General features: G+C 47.4%; 1 protein-coding gene across 8 annotated transcripts in view; it reads left to right on the top strand.

Annotated features, from left to right (window-relative positions):
* Nucleotides 1-959: 959 nt before the first annotated feature.
* Nucleotides 960-14,025, top strand: part of CCSER1 (coiled-coil serine rich protein 1) — a 709,135-nt gene continuing 696,069 nt past the window's right edge. For 6 of the 8 annotated variants that reach the window (XR_014538426.1, XM_083571139.1, XM_083571141.1 and 3 more), the window contains exon 1: nucleotides 1,324-1,717. The gene's annotated coding sequence lies outside the window, so the exon portion shown is untranslated. Of the gene's footprint in view, nucleotides 1,089-1,323; nucleotides 1,718-14,025 lie in introns of those variants that run through there. The other 2 variants (XM_083571140.1, XM_083571143.1) reach the window with 2 other exon arrangements.

Here is a 14,025-nt window from a genome sequence, read left to right as displayed (position 1 = left end):
CTGGGAACTGTAGTTTAAAGGTGCTGGGAACTGTAGCTCTGATGAGTAAACCAAAGCTCCCAATATTGTTTGAGAGTATGTGTCTGCTTTAAATGTATGGTGTGTATGCATTCTGGATGAATTGATTCCAAAAACTCCATTACCCTCTCTTCCCAGTTTTGAGGCTGTCCTTCATGCAAAATATGGAACAGGGTAGAGGGGAAGAATGTAGCTTTTCACTCAGTTGATCCCAAACAACTGCTGTGGTTGCTGCATTGGGCTTCATGGTCACAACAGATCAATGCCGGAGAGAATGGCCACTCGCTGCATAAACCAGCAGTACAATCCTGTAAATATCTGTCAACCCAAGGAGTTCAGTGAGGCTTCTTGCAGAGTAAGGCTAGCTCTGGGTATCGCTGCCCAAGTGTGTGAGCCTCAGCTCCTTCCAGGTAACCTTGACTATGAAATGGCAAGGACACAAGAAGGTCATACCATTTTATGCCACAGCTAATTTGCAACAACCAGCACCTTTCAGGTTTACTGGATCAGAACCAATCTGGAATAGCCAGCATCCTCAGGTTTCCCCGGCCACACACAAAATGACCATCTTTTATTCTGGAACAGTTCACTTAACCCCTGCCTAGTCCTCAACTCGCAATCTATAATGTGGATTATTAAGAGTATTCCATCCAAGGCAGGAAGACACAAACACACCTAAACCCTTTTTATAACCACCCTGATTGGAGCAAGGCTATTAAGGAGCAACTAATCTGCATTATTTCAGAGTTCACTCCTGAAGTGAAGCTGCCCAAAAGGTGTTAACCCCCCCCCCCCCTTTAAGGATTTGCAAAGCTCCTGATTTTAGCACGGTAAAAGGAAAATGCAAACCATGGCAGACAGAGAAAAAACAAACACGCAAACACACACACACACACACACACGGGTTACACTGATTTGCTGGTCTTGGTTTCTTCTGCAGCTGTTGAAGCTTCTGCTGCGGCTTCAAGAAAAGGGAAGGAGGAGGCTGGCCTGGAAGCAGGAAGAAGAGAGCAAAAAATAATAATAAAAATGAACCTGTTCCACTCTCTGCTGACTCAGAGCTCAGAAAGGTGAGGCTTTCTTAAATCCTTCCTGTCAATCGCCTTCTTAAGAGGCTGATCCTGCGCTGGCGGCTGCTCTCCCCTCCCAAGCCGGCTCCGCAGTGCACTCCCAGCGAGGAGGTGGCACCGCGCAACCCCGCATGCAACGCGGCGCGCACAGCCCCACACTCTCTCTCCAGACACACACCACGCACCGCAAGCGCCTCCCCTTTCGTCCTTCCCCGCCGCCTTCTCCTCTCCCCGTCTTTCCTTGCCACAAGCAGCGCCGGCTGCCAATCCGCCTGCTGCTGCTGCTGCGTATCCTCTTCTGCACTCTCAACAGCAACAACATGAGTGCATGGGAAGCTCCGTTGGTTTCTTCTGCTGCAGAGCTTTTGCGCTGCTCTGGCTGCCTCTTGCTGGATTAATTGCTGCTGTTGCTGCTAGCCCTGGACCAAGGCTGGGGTGTGTGCGTGCGGGGGTTTTTTTGGCTTCCCCCCACCTCTCTTCTCCGTGGGCGCATATGGGAAAATTAAAAGGACCGCACCAGCCACCACTTTGGTGGTAGGGAGCGGGGCGGCCAGGACGAGACTTCGCCCCCCCCCCTCAGCACTCCGTGGCAGGAGCGCCCCCAAGACAACCACCAGCTGCCCAACCAGGTAGTAAATAACCTCCATGCGCCCCTGACTCGTGGCGCCGCTCGGTTTGGGAAAGCAGGGAAGGCACCCTCTCATAGGGCGGCGGGGAAGGGGGCGGCTAGGAGATGGAAGGTCAGGATTTTAGGAAGGGAGGAGGAGGGAGGCTGAGCTCCTCTGGGTCTACCAGGCTTGCCCGCACAGCCAAGAAGGGCTGCGTTATTTTGGGAGGAAGCTTCCCATGCTTGCGATGTGGTGGTCGCGATTTTGCCTTGGGTGGGCGGATCGCGCAACTGGGGGAACAAGTGCACACGGGATCGAGGGCTGGAAAGTGGTGCAAAGGCTTGGTTTGTGTACTGTGGCTTTTCTGCTTTTTTAAAAGCTCGCTTCGAGTCCTGCAGGTAGATCCGGGGCTGGGCAGGCGGTAGCGGCAGCTGATTGGGAGGAAAGGAGCTGGAGGAGGAGAAGGCGAGAGCTAGAAGCCGGTATGTTTATTGCACGCAGGGCAGCCGCGGCTACGAGGAAGGGCTCGCCGAGAGCCGCATTGCCTTCTTCCTGTGCGCGCGAGGCGTGTTCGCTGGGATTGGACCGAGCTGGGCTCTCCTGCAAGTCGGCAGTGGCCGCAGCGGCGGCTGGGATTAGGGCGAGGGCAGGGCGCTTTGTGGCGGTGCAGTTTTGGGGAAGGGGCGAGGAGGGTGTGCGCGCGTGGAAGGCTACAAGGCTTCATCGTGGACTTATGCAGGGGAAGAAGACGCCTGTTTTCTGGGGAGAGGGTTCCCTCCTTTCCGCAGCGGCTGTGCAGCAGTAACATACATGCATACATATAGGAAGAGGGAGAGAGATTGGCAGCTGGGAGAGCCATGTGGATTCTCCAGCGTTGCCACATGGCACCTTCCCCGCCCCCACTAGACACTGTCACCTCTTGCCCCTGCCATCGCTGCGCCAGCCACACTCATCACAGCTATCGAGCTATTTGCCAGAGAACAGTCCACTGCCCTTGCAATAAGACATGCTTGGGGTACTTGTGTCATATTGCGGTGGGCATGGGGATGGTGGTGGAAGAGGCAGAACCAGTCATGATTTGTGGCTGGTGGCCAGCTAGATGTGGCACCAGGAAGAATGGTCAGTGGAGACTTTGTCACCAGAAGGGCATTGTGACCCCAAGAAAGTAGGGCAGCTCCCAGTGCAGAAGGCAGTATGAAAGAGTGTGTGTGTGCTTTGTCTGTGGGGCTCACGCCTGTTTTTCCCAGGTGTCACTTGGGGCTGAGTCTCGACCCAGTGTGGTGTGTCAAATAAAAGTCCTCACTGCCAGGTTCCAGTTTTTCATTCTATTTCATTCAACATAACATGAAGCAAATTCAGGCTGATGGGTTGTTACAGAGAAGTGAGTTCCTGGAATAATATTTGAATGGGGAGACGGTGTCGACGGGTGATGACGCACTTGTTCCTGGATGGTTCCTTTTCGTACTCTGAACTATGATGCTCTACCTGCGCCATTTCCCATGGAGTATGGGAGCAGCTAGACATTGCAGCAGGCAGGGTAATTGCACGTGCAGTTTCAAGGGGGAAGAGAGACTTAGCATTACCCAGTGGTGTCTCGTAATGCATCATCTTAACATGAGCCACGAGGGTGGTGCTCTTTGGCGACTGTAGTTTCCCAACACCATTAAGGAGAGACATCTTGCCAAGTAGTGGAGAGGATCGGTTTTCTTTTCCCATGGCGGAGCAGAGTTCCACTGAACATTCTTGTGGAACGGATTTCGCTCTGCTGGAACCTCGGAGATATATGAAGCCTGGAGATTCAAAATGACTAATCTATCAAATTTCTCCGTCGCAGTATTGCTCACCCTGCTCAGTATGCAGTAACTGTTGCCACATCAGCCCCTTTGTGAATCAGGCGGCGTGGGGGTGTTTTTCAGGAGGTCAGAAAGCATATTGGATAAAATGGAGGGGGAGGGACCGTTGCTCTGTGGTATGGAGAACATGCTCTGAATGCAGAAGGTTTCAGATTCAATCTCCTGAATCTCTAGGTTTGCTTGTTTTTAAAGATCATGTACCAGGTGGCAGGAAAGTCCTCTGTCTGAGACCCTGATGAGCTATTTCCAAGTGACAGTACTGACCCAGATGGACAAATGGCCTGCCCAGGTATAAGGCAGCTTCCAGTGCCCTTAATGAGATGAAGCAGAGAAAGGACGGGCCTGTAGCTCACTGGTAGTGCATCTGCTTTGCCTGCCAAAGGTCCCAGGTTCAATCCCCAGTATCTCCAGGTAGGACTAGCAAAGGTCATTGATGGAAATTCTGGAGAGCTGCTTCCAGTCAGTACTGAGCTTGATGGACCCATAGTCTGATTAAGTATAAGGCGGCTTCCAAACAGTGCCAGATTAAACCCTGTGGGAGGCCCCTAGGCAGCTGAAATGGGGGGGGGGGGCTGTGCATGTTCTCTAGTGGAATAACATTGAACTAAGAAAGCTTGATTGTAATTTTCTTTCATGATCAAATTTTGGTCCCTTTTCATGGGGCCCCTGAAAAGTGTGGGGCCCATAGGCTGGTGCCTGCTCAGCCTATTTGATAATCCGGCACTGCTTCCCATCTTCATAGAGAGCTAGGAAAGCCCCCCCCCCCCAATTGGGGAGGAGGGGTTCCAGGTAGATGAGGAAAGTGAGTACTGGCAATGCCCGGGTGACATTCCAAACGGGAGGATGTGGAGATGCAAGGTAATAGGGTAGGGGATTTTGGAACTGCCAGGGCAGGAGGCTTACAAACTGCTTCTATTCACAAAGTGTTTTGTAAATTTGAGGCTCTGCTGTATTTGCTATGCTCCCCTTTCAGCCTGACAGCATGTAGTAATCGCGCTTATTTTCGCCGATTTCCTTTTTCGTCATTTTCACAGCTGAATGTGACTACAAAACAATTGAAAAAAGCCGTCTCTCTTTTAAGAGGCGATTCAAAGCTAGACACATTCGTCTCTGTTCCCCCCCTCCTCTTTTCCTGGTATATGTTGTACTTGAAGTGTTAAAATCCTCAAGAGACTGAGGTGGAGAAAGCAAGTGTGTGTGGGGAGGGGATGAGGGGTGGGAAGAGAGACAGACTAGGGGAGGTTTTTTTACCAGCACTTACTTCAAACACTTTCTCTTGCTTATATATAAAAAGGGGATAAAAAGGAAGCATGTTCCAAAACCAGTCCAGGGCTATATGAAAGTGAAATATTAATGGGCTGGGAAAGCTTAGACAGCAGATAACTTTGCACAAAACCGTTTTGGAGGGATTCCGCCCTCCTTACAACTCCTTGTGGCATATGAAATTGTGTCTCTGTAGTACCAACGCAATTAAAAACTTCAGGGCTGCAGGATTTGTAATTATGGGGGTAGAATGATGTTGGCCAGTGGGTCATGATAGCAGATCTAATAATCTTTTCCATTGGAGAACATCTGTGATTTGAATTGTTTTTCTATTCTTGGAGGAAGCTGAAGGCCAGATTGGCATGGAAGCATTCTGAAGTGCCTTACCATGGGATTCCATTGAATTCCTTTGCAGGAAGCGTTTGGCTTAGGACTTAGTTGCAACATAACCCCTTTCTGCTAACCTCACAAGTTCCTCAAGAGAGCAAGGTGCAGTAGTAACTACAGGAAGCATGAGACTGTCATTCTGGTGAGACTCCAAAAGATTTATCCCCCCGGATAAATTCCAGCACTACATTTTATGCATTAAAATCCTCCTACGTGCTACTAAATTTATTCACTTACTCTGCCAGTTTCAAGATTGCTGCACTCTGTATTTTGTGGAACTGACTCTGGGTTGTATGCAGCTGAGCTCTATTCAGAGCAGACCTCTTAAAGTCAATGAACCTAAGTTAGTTAGGTACTTCAGTGTGTCTATTCTGTGTAGGACAAGCATTGAATGCCACCCATTTTGATGGTCATGACCCTGGGGTCGGATTCTCCTTCTTTAGAGGATGAGGAATCAGAAGGGAAATTGCACCCAAGACTAACTCTGGAAGTACTTCCAGAAGGTGAGTCCACAGTGCCAGTGCCCTTCTAGTCCAAGGATGTCATAGTGTCATAGAACTGTAGAGTAAGAAGGGATCACAAGGATCATCTAGTCCAACCTGCTGCAATGCATGAATCTTTTGCTCAATGTGGGGCTCAAATCCATGACCCTGAGGTTAAGAGTCTCAAGCTCTACCAGCTGTCACATTGCCACCCTTTGACTCTATCATGGAAGCCCCAGTACAGCCAAAGTTTCCCCAGCTCTGTCAGAGTAAGAGACTCCTGGAGCAAGGCTGGGCCTCTTAAACCAAAGAGGCATCTTTCAGTGAAGGTGGGACTTGCAACTGGATCACAGCTATTGTGCCTATATAGGGCTCAGTCTAAGGCATGGGCAGGCAAACTAAGGCCCAGGGGTCGGATCCAGCCCAATTGCCTTCTAAATCTAGCCTGCGGACAGTCCGGGAATCAGCATGCTTTTACATGAGTAGAATGTGTGCTTTTATTTAAAACGCATCTCTGGGTTATTTGTGGGGCATAGGAATTGGTTCTTCTTCTTTTTTCCAAAATATAGTCCAGCCCCCCACAAGGTATGAGGGACAGTGGACCGGCCCCCTGCTGAAAAAGTTTGCTGATCCCCTGGTCTAAGACTACTGCAGTATCAGTGTTTTGCTTGCCTTGAGGGGCAAGCTGCACTCCCATCAGAACACTGACATCACTTTCACCTGCAGATGTCACATATGAAAAAAGTATAATGGGAAGTGATCGTCTCCCTGCCCCCCCCCCAAAAAAAATATTGGATTGGTCCGGCACTGGAGGATCTCTGGCTATTTCAGAATGCATGTCATCTGTAAATATAGCTCAAAGTGGTAATTGGCTGGAAGACTGCCACTGAGGTTTAATCCTGAAGTTAATTTGGGTAAGTGTTTGACAGAAAGAGTGTTCTGGCAGATATAAAATACTGGATTTGAAGTGGTGCAGCAATAAAACTCCTGGCATTTTTCAAAGCCAAGCAGGCTCTGGTGTGGTTTCACATTGGATGGGGGACTGAATGTTGTGATTCCTGCATTGCAGGTGGGTTGGACTAAATGATCCTCAGGGGTCCTTTCAGCTCCATGATTCTAGGGTATGGATTCAAAGCTTTTCTGTTCAGCTCCACTGAGTCTTTACTCAAAGTTCTTCCATCTGTAAAATGGGAATAATGCCTAGTTACATTCATAGAGCTGTGAAGGTAGGTGAATAAGATAATGATGGAGCAGTTTTGCAACTGAGGTTATCAGAAATGGAGCCTACAAGACAACCCCCGGTGGACATTTAAACACAAGGTCTAAAGAGACTAGTGGTCTATCCCTCCTTCAGCATTGTCTACATCAGGGGTGGGGGTCTTGATCTGACTGGTGGGCCGGAGACAGACCCTTAACCTCACTCAACTTGCAGTCCACATTTGACAAGTGGGCAGGGCCACACACCTGTCAGTCACCTGACATTGCAATGAAGTCAGATGACCTGCTTCTGCCTGCATGCTTTATAATCGATAGTGGCGTCTGCCCTGTGGAATGCCCTCCCTTCAGATGTCAAGGGAGTAAACAACTAACTGACTTTTAGAAGACATCTGAAGGATTGATGTTTTTTATAATGCTTTTAGATATGTTGTAAGCTGCCCAGAGTGGCTGGAGAAACCCAGCCAGATGAGCGGGGTATAAAGAATAAAATCATCATCATCATCATCATCTGCAAGCTAAAGCACAGTGCTTTGCAAGGTCCAACAGCCACTGGGACGTAACTTTGCAAGCTTTGATGATCATCGGTGCCTGCAAACTCTCTTTTGGCCCAGCTGCATGCATCTTTACCTACCCCACACCAGGTGTCATATATGATGTATGGCAGGTGGGCGTGACTTGCATGAAACAACCTGTGAGTCAAATGGGGAGGCCAGGTAGGAGTTTCTCCCCACTGCTGGTCTCCACTGGTGGGCAGTGTCTTCCCATGGTTTCGAGTATGAGTCTTCCCCAGCCCTACTTGGAGATTCCATGGTTTGAACCACTGAGCTGTTCCCAATAGGCACTACTAAATTTGTCTAAAAACCGTCGCTTGTAGACCACGGTCAGGACTGCATCCAGGCTACCTTCACGACTTAGACCCCTCAGCTCCAGCTTGCCAACCCCCAGAACTATCACACTGAAGTACCTGGCTACTTTATGGTACTCTGGAGTTCGGGGTCGGCTGGTTACTCGATGGCTTTTCCATTTTCCACAGCAGCAATAACTCGTGCTCCCTTTCGTGCGCCATTGTCATTGAGATGTGCTCAATTCTGTTTCCTTTGGCTTCCCTGACTTCGTGACATGACGTGTGAAATGCAGCGTGCATAAGCAGCTAGAAGTCGCATGCACAGCGCTGGGTTTGCAGTCGGCCGGTTTCATCCATATACATCAGCGAGGGCCTGTAACGCTGGGGTAATGGAAGCTATAGATGTATATTATACACACAATTGAATAAATAACAGCTTAGCTATTCACTAGTTAAATTTGGGGCCATGCATATGTATTGCTTCTCGCCTGCCTGTCGTACTACATGTCAGAGTGTATCGCTCAGATACGGCAAGCCCGCATGCTCCGTATGAGTGGCAAGCCTAGCAAGATTTCCCTTTTGGATTGTAACAAAATACTTGTGCTTTATGTAGGAGGCTATTGCTTTTATCAGAGCCGTCATCTGTCCTACACATGATAGTCAGTTCATAATAAAGCCTGAGGATTGGGTATGAGAAAGAAAGACTTGTAGGCTGAGATAGAGGAAGCACCACAGCATGCGCAAAGAGGACATCCTGGGGGGAAACGCAAGGGAGAAATTGCAAAAATATCTACATTAAAATCTCCCTGTCTGTATTATGCAGGGGTTTTTTTTTCCATAGCAAAAATTAATTTAGATGGAGCTGAATAAGCTGCTGTGTAAGAATTGTGAGAATAAATGGAGTTCAACGCACACAATCACCCATCAATGATTTGTCTGTAAATATCTGGACTTCTTTATTTTTTAACCTTGCTCTAGACATTGGAGTACCTTAAGATGGAGACAATGAGCAAATGCAGGTGAATTAAAATCTCAGAGTCCTCCATCAAGCGCACATTAGCAATAACATTCGGGGAAGAAGTTAAGGGCATAGGAATTTAGGGGACTGTATTGTATCAGGATGTTGGTTTATCTAGCTCAGTGCTGCCTGCACTGACTGGCAACAACTCTCCAGGGTTTCAGGCAGGGCACATCCCAAGCTCTACCTGGAGATGCAGGGGGTCGAACCTGGGACCTTTGGTGTGCAAAGCAGGTACTCTGCCACTTAGCTACATCCTTTCTAAGTCCAGTTGAAGCTCCTTGTGTTGGTGAGACCAATTCATGAGTAGGAAAGCACAGTGGTAGCTTTGATGTGCTTTGAAAACCTGTGAAACCTGTTAATCACATACAAGAGTGGGCCAAAAGAAGTGCACCATCACATTGTGGGTCAGTGATGCCTCATATCGAACCACTTTTTGTTCTCTTGCCTGTCTCCAGATCCTGAGCCTAGGTAGAACTTGAAGAAATAAGCACAAATCTTCATTGTCACCCCTCTGGCACATTTAAGGGGTGCAGAATTGAAGTGGAAGAGGCATTTTGGGGCTTAAAAATTCTCCCTCGTTTTTAGACTGTAGCTCAGTATTGGAATAAATGCTTTCCACACAGAAGGTCCCAGGCGCAGTCCTTATGGGTGGGGACATCTCTTTCCTGAAACCTTGGAGAGATGTTGCTATGATAATGAGCTACGAAGACGGACCAGTGGTCTGACAGGAATGTGCTGGCCGTGACACTTGTTCAGTTGCTTCCAGTCAATGGGAATGCTTCTGTGGACTTCAGCAAAGGAGAGATTTCAGCCTTGGAATCTCCCCCTCTATTAATCATTCTGCATTATGCAGCCACCTGTTAAAAGCAGAATCAATCGTCGTCCCTTTGCAAGCCATTTGTTACTGACTCCACCATAGGTTAATGATTGCCAAAAGAAGAAGAGGAAAATCGTTTCTTTCTCCCTTTTTTTGGAACGAGGCAGTGAAAGAGTCTGGGATGATGAACAGACTGTTGTGTCTCGGGGAAACAATGGAAGCAGCCTGCCAGTCCGGTTCAGAGTCCAGAATTGTGTTATTTCTAATCGCTGTCATACCATTTGCGTGCGTATGTGTGTGTGCTCAGTGTTCCACGCGATAAGAACACCGATTGAGGTAATTCATCTTCGAGTCATGGGAGACAATATGAAGGCTTTAGATAAGGGTGTGCTGTGCACATACAAGAATGCATGCTGGTCCAGAATCATAAGATGTTCAAAGATGTTTGGTGCATTGGCACAGGGAGAACCTTTTCAATGGCACATTGTGTCTGCCCTGCTGCAGGAGCTGGAGGCAATATTTGCCTGGCATCAACTTGAAATGTCAAGTAGCTGCTTTATCAGTGTGTGTACAAGTTTCTGAAACGTTGTGAATTTGTATCTAATACTGCAGCATGCCTGCCAGCAGTACCTGTGCAGCTGGCTTGCTATATAATCCAGCTGAAGCAGACCTCAAAAGATAACTAACGTGCACTGAATTTTGGCAGTGGGGTGCCATTATGGTTCCATAGGCATGCAAGCCTGGTTCGGATGTAGCACTGGACCATAGTTTAGTGTTACGTGAATGAGCCTGCAAAAGCATTGGGCTTGTATGCTGCTCTCTTCTTTCTCCTCCTTCACTATTGTCCCAAGGAGGACATAGGAAGTTTGCTTTTGGGGACAGTGGTGTGGGGTTGAACATTAAACATAGCTTATTGTCACATCCAAGAAAGACAAAACTTTCTGGCGTAGGGGCAGAAAATATGTTTTTTTCTTGCCCAAAGGCTGCATTTCCTACTGGGAACCACTTGCCAGGGGTGGGTGGGGCCATTCATGTAAATTGTGTGTTTGTACAGTAGGCTAGTTTCTACACACTTGCACATCTGTCTCCATCCAGGGAAGCAAGAAGCATGATCAGAGTTCAGGGATACTTTTCAGCCAGTCAGTAACACTCAAGGAGGGTGCAAAAGAGAATCAGTAGGATGCATGTGGCTTGGAGAGCGTCCTGATCAGTGCTCTAAGACAGAGGTGTGGAACCTTAGGCCTGTGGGGCAATTGTGGCCCACTAAATAACTCCTTTTGGTCCACCAGGCCATTTTGGGAAGCCCAGGCCCACCCAGCCTACACCTGATATCATGTGCAGAGGAAGGGCTTCAAAGAAACAATTGAGAGCTTAAAGTAGGCTCCCAATGGTTCCTTTGCCAGAGCAAGGTGCACTCCCACCTGCCCATTGAAAATGCTCCTTGCTCGACGAGGGGGAAGCAGCAGCCATGCAATGGAGGCTGCTTCTCCCTGCCAGTGCTGCTCCTGCTGTGGTATAGTGGTTAAGAACAGTAGACTCATAATCTGGTGAACTGGATTCGTGTCTCCGCTCCTCCACAAGCAGCTGCTGGGTGACCTTGGGCTAGTCACACTTCTTTGAAGTCTTTCAGCCCCACTCACCTCACAGAGTGTTTGTTGTGGGGGAGGAAGGGAAAGGAGAATGTTAGCCGCTTTGAGACTCCTTCGGGTAGTGATAAAGCGGGATATCAAATCCAAACTCTTCTTCTCTTCTTCTTAAACCTCTGGTCTCCAAAGGGCTTTCAGAAAGCCCTGCACAGCATTCTGAACCTTCGGTTTTCGGAGGTTTAGAGCAACAGCACAGAAATCCCTTTGTAAGCAGCCTTGTGCTACTCTTTTATTCCTCCTAGGGTCTACATGAACCAAGAAATAGCCCTGAATCAAGCCCCAGGATCCTCTGTTACATGCAAGTGTTCTGTTGCAGATGTCTGGGAATTTGCCGGCAGACCACCTGATGTGGAAAGAGTTCCCTGAACATAAGAAGTCTGGAAAAAGTAACCACCCTGTTAAAGCATTTGGCATCCTGACAGGCAAATGAGTACTTAGCTTTTCTTGCCAGCATAGCACTTAACCATGCAGATATAATTTTGCAGGATTGAGTTTTGCATCCCCTATGATCTTATATTTTGCTGTTTTATGATTGCAGAGTTGGAGGGAACTAAGGGAGAAATTCACCCCACCTCCCATGCGCAGGAGCAAGATTAATTAAACCTAAATTCTTTCTGACAGATATGTATCCAAACTAATTTTAAAAACTTGCTGTGTCTGAGGTCCCGGAACCTTTCCCGATAGTATTTTTCAATTTGCAGCCTGTTCTTATGGGTAGAACTTTTCCCCCTGATATTATTTAATCTGAATCTTTTTCCCCCTGCCGTTTAAGCTCATTACTGCTTTTCCTATCCTCAGTAGCAATACCGAGCAACTGGTTACCTTCCTACTTATCACAGCCTGATACATATTTGAAAACATCTGTCATGCCTCCCTAATGTAATCTCTCCTTAAGATGCAACTCTAAACAGATCTTTCAGTAGTTTTCTGTCTGCCATTTGGGCCGCCTGCTCTGAGATGTGTGCTGCTCTTGGCTTCAGACAAACAAACTCAGTTCTCTGTGTCAAGAAAAAGCAGGATTCTGTGCCCTGCGTAATACAATGCGGATTAAACAAATACAGGTAAAATTATTCAACCAGAATAATTTAGGTCTGTTGCTGTTACTCAGTAGTGAGGAATATGGAGCAATTAAGCGCACGATTCAGCAGCCTTCTGAAAGGTTTGGGTCTGGTCAGCACTTGGATAGGAGACTACCTTGGAATACTCTGTGTGATGCCTTTAACTCCATACCAGGAGAATAGTGGCATTGATAAAGATTGCAGGCCTGCCAAGTTCCACCTCCAATGATTGGAAATCCTTCTCATTCTCCCCACCAGATATTATATGTTCATAAACAAGTGGTGACCATTCTGCATGAGGATTGTGTTCTTGGCCCCTGTATGCATGCAAAAACCCACCCCACCCCATTCCAACCCCTGTTCTGCTGTCTTCCAGGTCCAAAAGGACCCACGCATTGGTGGTCGTGCTGCCTGTACCATAAAGTTAATTTTTTGTATCCATACGGGCTAGAAACTTGCTTGTAAAAAAGCCGCTGAACTATGTCAGATATGAATATCTGTATTGCTTGGGTGGAATATACACAGCTATTTTCATAATAACATCACCAGTATGCATTGGACTGGGGAATTCTCAGGTTCTTTACCTACGTGTTTGATTCCCCGTCAGCTCTGTGTGTTCAGTTAAGTCTTCAGCGCCCTCCCACTTTCCTTCATTTGCTATTTTGAAAATGGAAAATTTGCAAAGGTGCAGATTGAACAAAACTACCTGTGAACAGAGGGTTCTATCCAATGGTGGCTTTGCACTAGCAGAAGCACTTTCCCAAGGTAAGGCAGGCTGTTAAAGATCCACTCACTGTGTCATAACTCTCCTCCCACTCCCAGATGACCAGGCAGAAAAAATGTTTTGTAATCTGGAAGAGTTTGTCTTCTCCTTCCCTCTCGCAGGGCACCAGAGCGCCACAAATGACTAACACAGCAAGTGAATATTAATGCATTTTTGTGAAGTTGCTAGCTGTTATTGATTTGTTTGGAAGGCTAGTAAATTGTGTATGGAGGCTAACAACAACAATAATAATAACAATAATACATTTTTATTTATATCCCCCCCTTCCCAGCTGAAGCCGGGTTCAGAGTGGCTAACAACAATAAAAGTAACACAGTTGACATAAAATCATATGCAGTTCTCTTTGCTGGTGTGAATAATGTGAGAAGCAGCTGGCCTAGGCAAACTCCTGTACAAAAGACAGAGAAAGGAAGCTCTGAATTGGGGGACTTTAGAGTGCAGGTTGCTTGTTTAGCTGGAGGAAGGAAAGGTTATAAGTTTGCTCCTGCATTTTTCTGGAAGGTCTGGTATGTGTCCCTGGCACAGCTTCGCTTGCAGCCAGGCCTGTTTTGCTTCCAGAATTTCAGTGGCTGGCTTCCAAGTCTACTCAACACACGCACACACCCGTCTCAATACAGCAAGTGGCAGATGGGCAGCATGGAAGATAGGAGTTGACACTACCGTACTGTAGGCTCGTGTCTGCAACCATCCCGCACCAATTAAGAACTCTCTGAAACCCAGAACAGTTTTCTTTTTCTTTTCTTGCAATGTATTTTCTGACTGAGAGTATGGAAAGAGATTCAGCATTCATGCCCTGGAGAAAACAGGGATAATAAGTAGAATTCACAGTATTATTATTTTTTAAGATGCAGTTGTAATTGTAAATGCATGTGTTTTTATAAGTACTGAGCTGCATCACCGGCAAGATACCATACATTTAAAACACTGCAATACCACTTTAAACAGCCACGGCTTCC

This window comes from Podarcis filfolensis, assembly GCF_964270895.1.
Source record: "Podarcis filfolensis genome assembly, chromosome: 9".
Classification (NCBI taxonomy): domain Eukaryota; kingdom Metazoa; phylum Chordata; class Lepidosauria; order Squamata; family Lacertidae; genus Podarcis; species Podarcis filfolensis.
The sequence above is the reverse complement of the archived record's forward strand: the minus strand, read 5'-3'. Positions and strand labels throughout refer to the sequence as shown.